We start from the raw sequence: 15078 nt of genomic DNA on the forward strand, positions 1-15078 counted from the left end.
TGAAAACCTTTGATAAATAAAATAAAATGAGAAATATCTATAACATTTTTTTGTTGGGATTTAATCGAGATAATCAAAATTGTAATGGGTCTTTAATTAAAAAAAGATAACTCTCCCACTTTGTCTTTTTTATATCAATTAAGAGCTTAAACTTAAACATGAACCAAAAGCACACCTCTTCATCACAACTTCTTTGGTTGAATGAATCAATCGAATTACACTGAACTTTTGAAGAAACAACAAAATAAAGAAATGAAATCAACCAAAAGAAAAGAAAAGATATTGAATTTAACACATTGAGACTGCACCAATCCACAACATCAAAACTTCAAAACACGAACATTATTAATTTTTTTTCTAAACACAAACATTATTCATTTTTAATAGACAAATTCATTTATAAGATGAAAGAACATAATGAACACTAATAGTAAGAAACTCTATAGAGCTGGAATCAATAAGCAAGGCTTGGAAAGACAAAAGCTAGAAAGAAAATAGTAGAAGCCTAAGAAAATGAACAAAAATAATAATATCTACTCTCACCTATCTTGGATCCTAGATATGTAGACAACAAATCAAGGGTATTAAAATTAAAGGTTGATAAACATGTTTGTTGAGGACTCTTTTTAAAAATATTTGTCACTAGCAATTCTTGATGATTGATCCCACAAAAAAGTTTGATTATGTGAGAATTCCAACTTTAATGCAGCCTTAATAGAGGATTTGTTGGTTGTGCTAGGATTCGACCTCACGCTCAAATACGAAAATAATCAATAAATTAAAATATAACGCAGCAAAAAAAATAAACTAGTATTTAATCAAAGAAATAGTTAAATCCTACAAGATCAATGTTTGTGTTCTTCATGTAACTTTCAAATTAATTATGAACACTCATAACCTTAAGAGTCACATGCCTTTCTCTAGATATCCTAATCAAGAGCGAATTACATCAAAATTTTTGCTTCTTCACCTTGAGGATTTGTTAAATCTTCAACCACCTAAGTGTTTGGCCTCTAACAGAACCCACATTGTGACTGAATAAGACCTTCTCTAAGGTAGGAATTTACTTGTGCTAGCAAGTTTTTTCTTTTCTAAAACAAAAAGATAAAAAATTTTTACCGAATCTTATTTTTGTCAGACAAAGAAAACTATTTTTCTTTTCTTATTTTATGAAACGGATGAGAAGTGGTTGGGGGCTTAAAGTTTTAGTTTGCTAATATAATATAGTTATATAGCCAAACTAAATTGTAACCCTAAATACAATAGTTGTATTTTAAATTAATTAAGTCTCTATGGACTTAATTAATTTCTCACTTTATTTTAGTCTCTTTCAATTAAGTTTAACTTAATTAATTATCCTTATTTAATCTCAATCATGTCACTTAATGTGCGTGACCTATTAGGCTTCAAACATGTTGGCAATAAATATAAATCCTAATCAAATATCAATTTGATAATTAATTTATATTTATATATCATAAGTGGCATCTAACAATACATCATGATCACCCAAATGTTAGAGAGTCAATTAAAGAACAAAGCCTTTTAGTGATAAGCCTCTTAGTGCAATACGGTCCTTTCATTACATATCCTGAATATGTCATTAAGCATGGCTCGGTGTCTACTTATAACATTCTATATTAGTTCTCATAATTCATGACTAACCTTATGAATTTAGGAAACTAACTTTCTAAAAATTCATCATACTTTGACCAAAGACTTTATACAAGTTAATCAAGAATTGAGAACAAGTGAGATTCATCTTCTCATATCACTTGGGGTGATGAATCCTCTCTTGACCACTTATTCACCTTTGCATGCTTCATGGCATACCCAAAAACACCTTGTTTAGGCATCTAGCCACTTCCAAACCCGTAGAGGTGAAATCAAAGTATGGCATTCCCTATACAAGATGACTTGGTGTCTCAAGTCTAAGGACTAGTTGCACGACTATCACATAAGAACATTTTCCATAGACACTTGAGTGAAATACCAAATAGAGTTCTCGCAGTGGGTTATGTTCAGTGAACTTGTTCTTTAACAAGCACCTACATGTTATTCTCAAGTATCTCATATACTTCAATCTATGAGATCGATTGCTTACTTTTCAAGTAAGGAAGCTTAACATGTACCAGTCTTTGAGCATTGTCAATGCCCTGTCTTGATAATACAATGACCAGGAACAATTTTAAGAACATGGCTTTGATGCATAGTGATATCATAATTATAACAACTTGACAATTCTCTTGCAAGGCCTTTATGTTCCATGGGCTTCATCCAATTAGTGCTTAATAACTCTTTATTATTACACTAACATGATGGAAAACCTCTATCGGATATAGTTATGTGATTAAATATGCATTGAATGACAATATATATATTTCTTGATCAATCTAATTGGCTTAAGGGCATATATCAACAGGTTGTGCACAACAACCCTTCATTCAAAGATTCTTTGATGCATTCGGATGGTGATGCCCAATCTTTGAATGAGAACATGGGTTCTAAAGATGGGTCAGTGGATAGGACTACTAATTTTGGTGATAGTGATTTAGCAAACTCTAAGAAAGAATTGAATAAGCCAGATGATTTTTTATTTGATATGATTGATGGTATTCCTTCAATTAAAATATCATAGTGAAAGCAAGAAAAACTAACTAAATGACAATAAAAATATGTGATTATAAGACTTCTAAGGTGTACCATCACATACAAAACTTTTTGCAAAAAACTTGCAGTTTTATTGACATCGAAAGGAAATTAGAATGTAGTAGATCTTGATGATGAGAATTTTCTGGCGAAATTTGCATATGAAAAAGATTACCTTAATGCATTTCTTGAAGGCTCTTGGGTAATATAGGGTCATTACTTAATAGTGAATCCTTGGACTTCATCCTTTTCTTGATGGACTCAAGATTTAAAGTCTATTGCCATGCGGGTTTGTTTCCCTATCATTTTTCTGCATCTATGTCATAAATCAGTCTTGGGACAAATTACATCTCTTCTTGGGTGTTTACTTAAGATTGATTACAAAAAAGGCAAAGAGAAAATGTGAAAAATTTGCTCTATAGCAGTTGAACTTGATTTTTCTAAACCACTTTTGCCTAAGTTCTTTCTCAATGGACAACCACAACCAATTGAATATGAGGGGCTTCTCGTGTTTGCTTTACATGTGGAATTTATGGGCATACAAAAGAAGTTTGCACTAATAAACCTTTAGCAACAACTAAAGCTAAGGAAAGGAAAAACAAATAGTAGTGTTAGTGTTGGAGGAACCACCGTTTGGCTTATGGATGCTAGTTATTTGTAGGAAATTGCATAAAAGGGAAACCAAATAGGGTACTAATTTGAATTGAAATTCTAGAAGGTAATTTTGCCAACAATCTTGATATATGGTTTTACTAATGAAATGGGGTTGAAATTGAGACTATGGGAAAAGTTGACTTAGTTAAAAAATCTTCCTTTCATGGAGAGAATTCTACCACAACTAATCATAAAAAGACTAGAAGGAAGAATAATCCTAATTAGCATGGGAAATCTAGTAACTCTAAAATGTCTCGTGTAAAGCAAAGGACTTTTGTGGAGACAGATAAACAAGTGGGCAATGTGTTCAAGGGCTCTGATGGTGGAATTATAGATAAACCCATAAATGGTGCTTGGCCAACGTTAGAGTCTAATGCTAAAGAAAAGAGAATTTACTCAGATGAAGGGTGAAATAAGGAATTGGATCCTAAATTTGTACAAAATAGAGTCTCTAAAGATGTAGGTTTTGCCATTATAGAAAAGTTGAGTGAGCCCTCTCCCTAAGGGTCAAACAATAATAAAATACTAATCGTATTTGAATCTATGCAACTCATGCAAGGTAAAGATGATTTGTCACAAGTAGTAACATTTAACTCTTTGAAACATTCTACAGTCAAGATAATTGACCTTCCAACCTTGAAACCCACCATTTCCATACCTTCTTTACGAAGCTATATGTCATATCTTGTGATTGAGAGAATGGGAGCTGTTGTCATTCATGGAAAAGAAAAAAAACATTCAAATAAAAAAAGGGGTAGTTCAAATTGGTTATACAATGCTTTAAAAGAAGGTTAAACTAAATCCTCAGTGCCTAGTGATCATAGAGATTCTTTGTTCGTTTATATTGGTTGAGGATGGGTCGAAACTATGGACTATTTCTTCAAAAGCTATGATTGAGTTATCCATTGTCTTTAGGTGCAATCTTGATTTCAAGAGAGATATGGTGGTTAATGGGACATGAAATTTCAAGTAAGTTCCTTATGTTCTTTTTTTGTTATTTATTTTTTATGAATTTTATATATATTTTTTTGGAATTGTCAAGGTGCTGGTGGTAGGCATTTCATCATAACAATGAAAGATTTTGTTTGTTAGTATTAATTCACAATGTTGGTTTTAGTTAAGCCTCGTATTAGTAGGGTTTCTATAGATAAAGTTATTAAGAATCTTGGGCTTGATAGATCTCATCGAGTAGAAGCTTTTGAATTTTTTGGTGGCATTTAGGTTTTGTGAAAAGTGGGTGTTCACTTCTCAACTATCTGCAACCACTCTTAGTGTTTGCATATCTTTATCCATCATTCATTTGTTTCCACTTAGTATTTGCTTGCCATCTATGATCATCCCACGACAACAGTTCGATGCCTTCTTTGGGAGGAATTGTCATTTTTTGCAACTTTAGTTGACAAACCTTAGCTTTTTGTGGGGGATTTTAATGATTTTTTATTTTCCTATGAGAAGTTAGGTGGTTCGAATCAAGCTAGTCGTCCTTGTCCATTATTTGAACATTTTATGAATGATTTCAGACTATTTAATCTTGATTTTCAAAGGCCTAGATTTATTTGGCGAAGAGGTTTAGTCTCTGATAAATTGGATAGAGTTATCTATAATGCTAGTTGGCACCTTATGTTTCAAGAGGCTTTTATGCAACGCTCACCAATATTTATTTTAGATCATAGGCCTCTTCTGATTTAGTTGGGTGGTGAACAAGGTTTGCATGGAGATGTACCTTTTTGATTTCAAGTAGCATGGTTAACCCATAAGGAATTTGGGGACTTTGTGAAGAATTCGTGGAAGGGTTCGTTAGACATCCAAGAAGCCTTTTTAAGGTTCATTACTAAAGCTAAACAATGGAACAAAGAATCTTTTGTAATATAATTTATAGAAAGAAAAGGTTACTTGCACACTTAAAGTGAGTGGAGAAAACCTTGAAAATTAAACCGTCTTGGTAGCTTTGAGATCTTGAATATAGCTTGCATTTAAGATATGAGATGGTTTTGCATCAAGAAGAAATTTATTGGATGCAGAAGTTTAAGGAAGATTGGTTGAAATTGGGTGACCGCAACACCAAATATTTTTGTTTTGGAATAGTGCAAAGGTGAAATACCTACATTTCAAAGTTTTTCGACTAAAATTTTTCAACTTTATCTCATTAGAAGAGGATTTGTGTAATGACTAGAAAATGTTAAAATCTCAAGTAGTGAATTATTTTAGAAACCCACCTTTCAAAGATGATGTATTCCTCCCATTATTTCCAATTAGGAGGTGTTTTCTTTTGCTAGATCGGACTGCCCAAGCTAATATGATGAGGCCAATTGAAGATCAAGAGGTTCATGAATCTTCATTTGAGAAGAAGCCTTTTAAAGCTCCAAATGGTGATGTATTTCCCATGTTATTTTTTCAATCCCAATGGTGTATAGTTGGTCTTTGTCTCATTGTATATGTTCGTAATTTGTTTAAGAGGACAAATATGGGCCAAGAATTAGGTAGGTAGATTATTACTTTGATCCCATAAGTCAAATCTAGTTACGAATTCAAGCTTTGTCTATTCAAAGGATATGGGTTGATACTTGGGAGTTCTGATATTGCATTCGTGTTAGGGCATCCATCTTTTTGACAATTAGAGCATAACGTTCGTAGTAAATTAAGTACTTGGAAGGCTTCCACTTTTTCCTTCATAGGTATACTCATTTTTATTAAATTTATTCTATCTATGATTCTGTATTATACGATACAAACTGTTGCTATTCTTGTAGATATTTGCAAGCGAATTAAGGTTTTTTGTTGTAATTTTTTGTTGGGGTTGACTTGAGTTTTAAGAAAGTGCATTTAATGAGTTGGACGAATGCTTGTGAGCCCAAAGATGAAGGAGGTTTGGGTATACGTAGTTTAAGAGTCATGAATGATGCAATCCTTCTTAAATTGTGTAGGCATATTGTAACTGTTAGTGTAGTAAGCTCAATGTAATAAATACTAAGAGAGGGTGAATTGGTATTTAAAAATTATCTTTTGCAAACTTAATAAAAATAACTCTTTTTCGGCAAACTAATTTCCTTCTTGTGTAAAAACAAAGCAAGTGATTTTTCTTTAAAGAAAACATTAATTATAAACCACAAGGCATAAAAACAAATAAAGACACAAGGATTTTATAGTAGCTAGCTTTCTTAAGTGCCTACATCCATTCCTTTGGCTCACTAAGGAATTTCCAATCCACTAAAAGGATTCTTACTTTTTAATAGGATCAAGCCATAACCATTACATCGGCTTTTTAATGAAATCAAGTGATAACCCTTACAGTAACTTTTCAAGGTTAAGTTAGAACCTTTAAAAATGTGTGCACAAATGAGTAATAGCAAAGATTTGCTTCACAAAGGCTGAGTGCTAAAAGTTTAAGCTTGGGTGTACAAAGAGAAGAAATAATCTCACAAATATTAGCTCTAGGATTTGAAAGTAAGTGAGCTTGAATGGCTCTAATTGCTTATTGGAAGACAAAGATGAGAGCTAGAGAGGAAAGATAAGCTCAAGGATCTCTTTAGAGTTTTTCACTTTGATGTTGTCTTCTCTTATTTCAAAATAAGTCAAGGAAGACGTTTGATAGTTTCAAGAAAGTTTGAAGCCATTAGAAATAAGTTTAAATTAAATTTAGCCGTTGTTGAAGCTTAAAAGTCACCTATGATGCTCATAAGGTCGATTATAGTTTTTTAAAATCTAGAATTAGTGTTTCTATACTCAACTCTTGAGATCTTCTGCTCGATCATTTCTAGAAGATTGTGATTTTCAAAGTTTGGCTTGAAGTATTCAACTATAGGTGTTTGAGGGTTGATTATGGCTTTTCCAATCATCATTTCTTGTGAGTGTTCTAGCTCAAGGATAACTATAGCTTCAACAGGGTTGATGATGGCTACTCAAATCTAGAATTGTGTTTGCATTTTGTCTCAAGGTCGACTATAGCTTCATTAGGGTCAACTATGTTGGTCTTGTTAGAGTGTTAAAAATGGGTGAATAGCACTTAAAAATTTCAAGGTCAGCATTTTTGTCCTTGTAAAGCTTTTAATAAGCTAGAGGAAGGATTGTTTAGAACTTGTTAGAATTAAAAGATACAAAGTAAGAAAAGGTAGAGAGAAGTAGACATTGCAATATATTTATAGTGGTTTGGTCCCCTTGACCTATATCCACTATCTTGATCACCCAATCAAGGATTGTAACACTTTGTACCCTCGTATAAGAGTTAATAAGACCTTATTGACAAAATTTTAAGTTTGGGGGTGTGATAACTCTATTATATAAAGTTATTTTGACATATTTCGAGGCTTAAGTAGCTAGATTTTTTAGATTTTAGGTTCGAATTTTAGCATTTTAAGTGTTTTTCTAGTTTAAGTTAGATTACATGTTGAGTAGTTAATTTAAGTTATTTTACTTCAATTTTACTTTATTTTTATTTTATTTACTTTAAGAAGAAGAGTTATGGTCAATATGTCTCATGGTTTTGTGTAGGATATTTGCTGAGCAAGGTGCATTTGAGTTGAAATTGCACAAGTATGGTAAAGGCTTTATTTGTGCATGCGGCAAGTTTTCAAGGATAACTTAAGATACAAAAGTCCAATTGATAAGATTCTTAATCCATGGGAAAGACAAGAGAACGGGCTATAATTTTAAGTTTTACTACTTCATCCAGTTCGGATTTGATCAAGGTGAAAATTGAGTTGGAAAATGATGGACAGTTGTAGTTTTGCACCGCATGTTGATTGGAGGCCATGGCTCTGAGTTATTCATGGCTGCGGCGTTGAGGGAGCTAAGGCCGTAGCATTGGAAAGATCGTGGTAGCAATGCTGGACAGTTTAGGTACACCATTTTGGCCCAAGACCAAAGTGCTGCGTCACCACCAACGACAGCCATAACGTCGAAGTGCTAAGGAGTTTTGGCCGCGGTGCCACACTAGTTTCCAAAAATAAAATGTTTCACGGTAAATTGGAAATTAAGGCACCTTGCACATATTTAATAGACATTTACAGAGGAGAAAAGGGGGCAGTAGCTATTATGAAGATTTGAGGCCAAGAATAAAGTAAGAAAATAAGAAAATTTGAGAAGGATACAAGATCAAAAGCTTCAATTATTGGTTTATTTTTTTATTTTTGTATTTTTTTTATTTTCTTTGACTTGGATTCATAGTTAAATTTCTTTGGATGCTATTTTATTTGAATATTAGGAGTTAAATTATTTTTTTAAGATTGTGGTGGATTTCAACATATAGCCTAAATATTTGTTTCTTTTTTATTTTTCATGAATGTGTATAGCTTTGTTTATTCAAATCTGTTCTTAATGCCTTTAATTGCCTCGATCAACAATTAGTTGATTTGTGAATCTAATTGAAACTTGAAAAAGAGATTTTAGGTAAGATTAAGATTTGAGTAGTGTATTTTCACATTACGTAGGTGATTTGACTCGCGATTTGGGTAAACTTACGTCAATTGTCATACGTGGACAAATTAGGACACTAGCTTATTAATTGATTCCTAGAGACATATAGAAAACTAATTAAGTTAGATATTTATGCAAGCATCTTGATGAAGACTTGTACATAGTCTTCGATCCTAAGCTAATAAAACAACCAGGAAGATAAATAATAAGAGAAGCTGGTATCAAATGAAATGTTAAGTAAACCCATAATCCTAAGTCTTTGGTATATTGTCTTTCTTGATTATATTTAATTGCTGCTAGTATTTTAGTATGTTGGCTTCATTAGTTTTTGATGATAATAAAATATTCCTATTTATTTATGTCTAACTCTTCTACTTGAGTGTGCAAGATAAAAATGTATGTTAAATAATAAATTAATCATTTAAAAGTAAATATCAAAACTCGTAAAGATAAGAAGCTACAATTGAGCAATAAAACAAAAGCTTTTTAGTTGGATAATCAAGGGAGTTAGTTGGATAAAATTCAAAAGAGAAGTTGGTGGGTTCAAGTAGATTGTGAGATAGAAGACACTCAGTCGACCAAGAGACATTATGAGTTGACTAAGAGCTTACTGCCAAAAATTGGGTTCAGAGATAGAAAAAACTTAATCGACTAAGAAGCATTGTTAGTTGATTAAGAGCTCACTGCTAGAAGCTGGGATCAGATGATAGAAATGACCTAATCGACTAAGAAGCATGTTAGTCGACTAAAAGCATTATGGCTGAAAATTTGAATTTGAATGCTAGAAGATAGATTAGCAGCTAGAACTGTCTCTAAACTATTTCTAATAGTTAGAATTTGTCTAACACCTATCAAAGTTGATTTTTAAGTATATAAGACACTCCCAACAGCTACGAATGAAGTTTTGGAGGCTTTCAAGATAAAAAATAGCTTAAAAATAGCAAAAACTCTCTTCGTACTTTCTGCACTTCATTTTAATCCTAGTAATAGAATTAAGCACTTCACTTTGTACCATTCAGATCAGGTTAGTGATCATAGGTACTTCTTTATTTCTATTCTTCTTGATTACTTAGAGTGTGCGAGTCACTTTAAGGGGATTGATCAAGCTTAGGTTAGCTTGATTGAGTGTATAGGTTATAAATCAGCCTAGGAAAAGTTAGTTTTAGGTTTTGGTTGATCTCGAGAAAAACCATGGTTAAAGGTTGTGGGGCTGAGCCTATGAAAAGCCATTGTAAAAGCTTGGTGGAAGCTTGGGAATTCCGCCGTTTATAGTGATTTTGTTTAAAAAATCCTTGGTTGAACAATTAAGGTAGTGGATGTAGGTCTTTGACTGAACCACTATAAATCTTTGTGCATTGTCTACTCTGTTTTATCTTTCATTTTCATTCCTTGTTAAATCATTCCTTCATCTTACATCGAACTTCTCATCATACACTTTCTACTTGCTCCCAATTTGAAATCAAGTTTAGTGAGAGCCTAAAAGTACTATTCGCCCCCTCCTCTAGCACATTATTTGAGACCAACATAGTATTTATTTTAATTTTATTGTTAATTAGTTTTTCTTCAATTTTTGATTACTTAAATAAGATTAATTTATTATAAAATATTAATCATTAGTGAAATTTAAAAATAAATCCCTATGGGAATGATACTCTACTTTTACTATATTACTTGCTTACAATCATGTGCACTTGCGTGAAAATTCGACAATAACAACTTTCTTTTTTTTTACCTCTTTTTAACTCCATCTTCTTTTTCTTTTTCCATTGAATTTAAAAATTAAAATATTTTTAATTTTCCCCAAAACCTTTTCCCCTTTCTTTTTCTTGTTTTTCAATAGCCATCCAAACTAAAATCCTACTGAATTTGTAAGAGAAAGTTGGTAAAATCTTAAATGTCATCAGCTAAATTCAAGACATGATCGGTGTAAAGGTATCGATGTGAGTGATGTTCTTAACCCAAGTAAGCTTAATAATGAACAATAAACCAATAACCATACGAGGTTTATGGGTACCATCACCATGGAATCATATGTAAACAAAAATTAGCATGATTATATCATATAATAGAAATGTCATATCAATTTGGCACACTCATGTGCTTAAAATGCGGAACCAACATACATAATAATCTAAGTATAAGCCATTCTATGGTGAATACAAGCATAAGCCATCTTGTGACAATCATCCATAATATCAATTATTACATGATATAAACCAAGTCATAATCCATAACAGTCAAACATCAAGACTGAACCATCAGACTAAACCCAACAGAGTATGACTCAGTGTAAAGGGGTTAACACCTAATAGATGCCATATGGCCACTTAACAAAACTAACTGTAGAAGTAGCTCCTTCCAAAGGACAATGAGCCAAGAAATCTAATGATATAAAATAACAAGTGCATCTTACATGTAGTAGTTGGATGAATGTAAAGAAACTTTAATCTTCTTCCTTTTCCTTGTTGTCATCTTTCTCATTGTCACATGTAGAAGGATTTTTTTTCACTAAAAAAAGAAAATAAATAGAGATTAATGTAGAAAATAAATAAAATAAAATAAAAATAACTAAAAAAAATAAGAGTTTCGAAAGCTTGGGTTGCCTCTTAAGAAATGCTTCTTTATAGTCAATAACTTGATTTTGGTTAAGGTCTTCTTTCACCCTTTATGAATGTTTGAGTTTACATGGAAAAAACTTGAGGTGTGAAAGTAGCCTCCTTATAAGATGAGGTTGTAGTGGCTTTAACTCAAGATTTGGTGCTTACTCAACCTAATGTAGTGGAATAGGTTGAATTTTACCCAACTTCTCAAATTGAGTTCTTCTTGAATAAGGCACTTTAGGAATAGCTTTCAAAACATGTGTAACATTTATGAGTTCTTCATTATGGTCTTTTGTTGTTGCATTTTGAACAAAACAAGCTTCAAGGAGTTTTTTTAGATTTTTCATATCAACAGCCTCCTTAGGTAACTCATCAACTATATCTAGAAAAGGAATGGGAGGCACATATGGCTTGACTTGTGGTGGTGTATATATTTCCTCCTTTTGCTTAATTTCTTCATTTTGAACTTGCTTGCTGGAAGTATTCTCTTAATTTACTTTATCTCCATCATCTACCACATTCTTGCTATTTAACTCATCAAGATGCTTACCATATTCTTTTCTTCGAGGATTAAACTCTGTGTCATTTGGTAAAGTTTGCTGAGGCCTATTATTGATGTCATTACTAAGTTGACTCACATGTGTCTCAATGTTTCTCAATGAAGCTTCTTGACTTTGATTGACTGCGTCCATATATGCAATGTATTGCATAAACATCACTTCCAAAGTTGGCTTTTTTTCAAGTATAGGGGTTATAACTTGTGACTGAAAACCATTATGGAAAATAGGCTGTGATGAATATGCACTCGCATGTGTCTCAATGTTTCTCAATAAAGCTTCTTGACTTTGATTGACTGCATCCATATTTGCAATGTATTGCATAAACATCACTTCCAAAGTTGGCTTTTTCTCAAGTATAGGGGTTGTAACTTGTGACTGAAAACCATTATGGAAAATAGGCTGTGATGAATATGCAAAACCCTGATCATTACTCCATGAAAAATTTTGGTGATTTTACCCTGACTTGTAGTTGTTGGAGTATGAATTATTTTGCTACCTATTAAAGCTTCCATCAAATTGCATTGATTCATAATATGTTGGACAACAATCACTTGAATACCTATCTCCACAAAGCTCACATGTTACAAAAGGACTTTGAAAAACATTAACACTTAAAGTGTCAATTTTCTGAGACAACATCTACTTGGGCAATCAAAGCATTAACAGTCAATTCATAATCACTCACAACCCTCCTATACTCAAATTGTTCAGATGGCCACTAATAGTTATAATAATTCATCACATCAACCAAAAGTACCTAAAAACAAAGTAAAAGAAAAGTGTGAAGTAAGATTACAAATGCTTAGTACTAATATTAAGAAAAAAGAATTAAAAATCAATTCTTTGGCAATGGTGCCAAAAACTTGTTGATTTCTGACACAAATGCACATATCACAAAGATAATATAATGATGAGTAGAGTGTCGATCCCATAAGGAATTGAAGTAATCCTTACTATTAATTATTAAAATTACACACCAAATTTTATTCAAACAACCTAATTATTAAAAAGAAAAATTAATACTAATGACTAAAACTAATCTAAAATCTATAAGTAAAATTACTTTATTAGATTCGAGTGACTATTAGACCTAAAATTATAATGTCCCTCAATACTTCATCTAAATATCATCTCTCTCTTAACTTAGTTTAATGGATTAAGTCGTTAACCTAGAGTCTTAATTTATTTACAAGCCTTTGTCAAGTTTCTCATAAAAATATCTCTCTTAATTAATTTACTATATGTCCATGCAAATTAAATTGAAGAAAAATTCATTAAATTTGTGCTTTAATTTTGACTACGTATGGCTTATAGGTATATGTTTATCCTATATGCAAATCAAACTACCTAATCAACTAAGTGTATTTGATCATATGCTATTTTATTCAAGGTTTACCTAAATCTCCCTCATCAAGGTTTAACCTAAATTTCCAATTCAATCAAATTGGTGGCCAATCAACTAAAAGTATTAAGAAAAAATAGAATAAATAGCTTAAATCCATCAAACATAAGCAAAAGAAAGACAAATAAATTAGACCACATGTTGAGTTCAATCATAATCTTAGATAAACAATTTAGTTTCCCATCAAGTTACACACATCAAATTAAGTTTAAACATTAAAATCAAACTAAAGAAATAAAAGAATAACTAAAAGTTAATAGAACCCAAGAATTGTAATCTTGATCTTCCAAATCTTCTTGAATCCCTCAATTTTTTCTCAGCTTCAGTGACTTTGTGGCTTGATTCTAAGCTTTCAAACTGGTGTCTCATTTTTTGTGTTTAAGTCTTTTGAAAGGTTATTTTTAGGGCTTTGAAGTTAGGCTAAGTTGGGTGAAGAAACAAGTCAATTCTAATTAATATTTCTTCATCAAACTACATGAGCCATAGCCTACTCCACCAAAGCTGGGCCTTGACCATGTAATGAGCAGAAATCGTAATTGCTCTAGGGCTGTTGCAATGCCTCAATTTTGACAAGATTTTTGACTATCTTTTAAGCAGAACTAGGCAAAGTGGTAAACATGAAAGTTGTATATTTTTCTTTTAGCCTACCAATGGTCTAAAAATCAACTTATTTGAAGTTCTATAGAGAGAGTTATGATCAAAATACTAAAATATGTGCAGTGGAGGTTTGTACCTTGAAATTGCTCTATTTCTACCATTAAAATTCTTCCTTCATTAAACACCTACAAAAATACAAATAAATCAATAACAATCTATCTTAATCACATTAACACTAAATTAAGCATAAAATTAACTAAGACTAAATTAACTCACTTAAATTAAGCGTAAGATCAAATGTTTTGCAAAACCCGCCTTTTCAAGCGTAACCATAATTTAACACCTGCCTCTCTAGGCAAAATCATAAATCATTACCTGCTTCTCCCAGTATATTCATAAAACATTTGTGTTTAACCAAGTGTATCAAATATCCATATAGTTTCCAAGTCTGTTATCTTCCAAACGGATCTTGTACCAAATAATCCCATAGTCTCCAAGTCCGTTGTCTTTCAAATGAATCAAGGATAGTAAAATGGTTTTATAAAATATAGTTTGTTAAACAATTTCTAAGCCTTCAAAACGAGTTCAAATGTTGTAAATGATGCAAGTGATCTAACTGAAATTGGTTGTTTAAAATCAATTTAAAAATGTTTAAAATACATAAACAAGTATTCCAAAGGTTTAATTATAAAACCAAATCATTTGCACTTAGAAAATCCTTTGAAAAGTAGAGAAGTAGCTCAAAACAAACCCGATCTTTCTATTATTGACTAGAAGTATCAATAGATTTGCTCAATCTATTGATTGATAGCAAACAGAATGCAACTTAAGGGTTAGTGGAAGCTATCTATTAGTACTTTTCTCGAAAGTATTGATAGTTCAAGCAAGGAGTTCAAATTTTTAGCCTAAAACTCATCACTGAGACCTCAACCAAGACTATTACTTATCCGTAGTCAAGTAACCAATGTTCAAACATCAAATAAACACCATCCATGATACAAATTCATCACATTAGACATCAAGTCAAAGAAACCCTAGAGCACTAGCTAAGGGAAAGATAATCACCTAGTGTCGTTACACTAGAAAGTTTCGGTATATATAGTCACTGACCACAAAAAAATGGTAGAACTCCGTTAATTACCATATCCAACAAGTTTCGGGATACCTCTATTGGCTTAAGTTGTAACTCATTGTACATAATGGC

The sequence above is a fragment of the Theobroma umbraticum genome, unplaced genomic scaffold (assembly GCF_002168275.2).
Source record: "Theobroma umbraticum cultivar Fairchild unplaced genomic scaffold, ASM216827v3 scaffold_30.0, whole genome shotgun sequence".
Taxonomy (NCBI): Eukaryota; Viridiplantae; Streptophyta; class Magnoliopsida; order Malvales; family Malvaceae; genus Theobroma; species Theobroma umbraticum.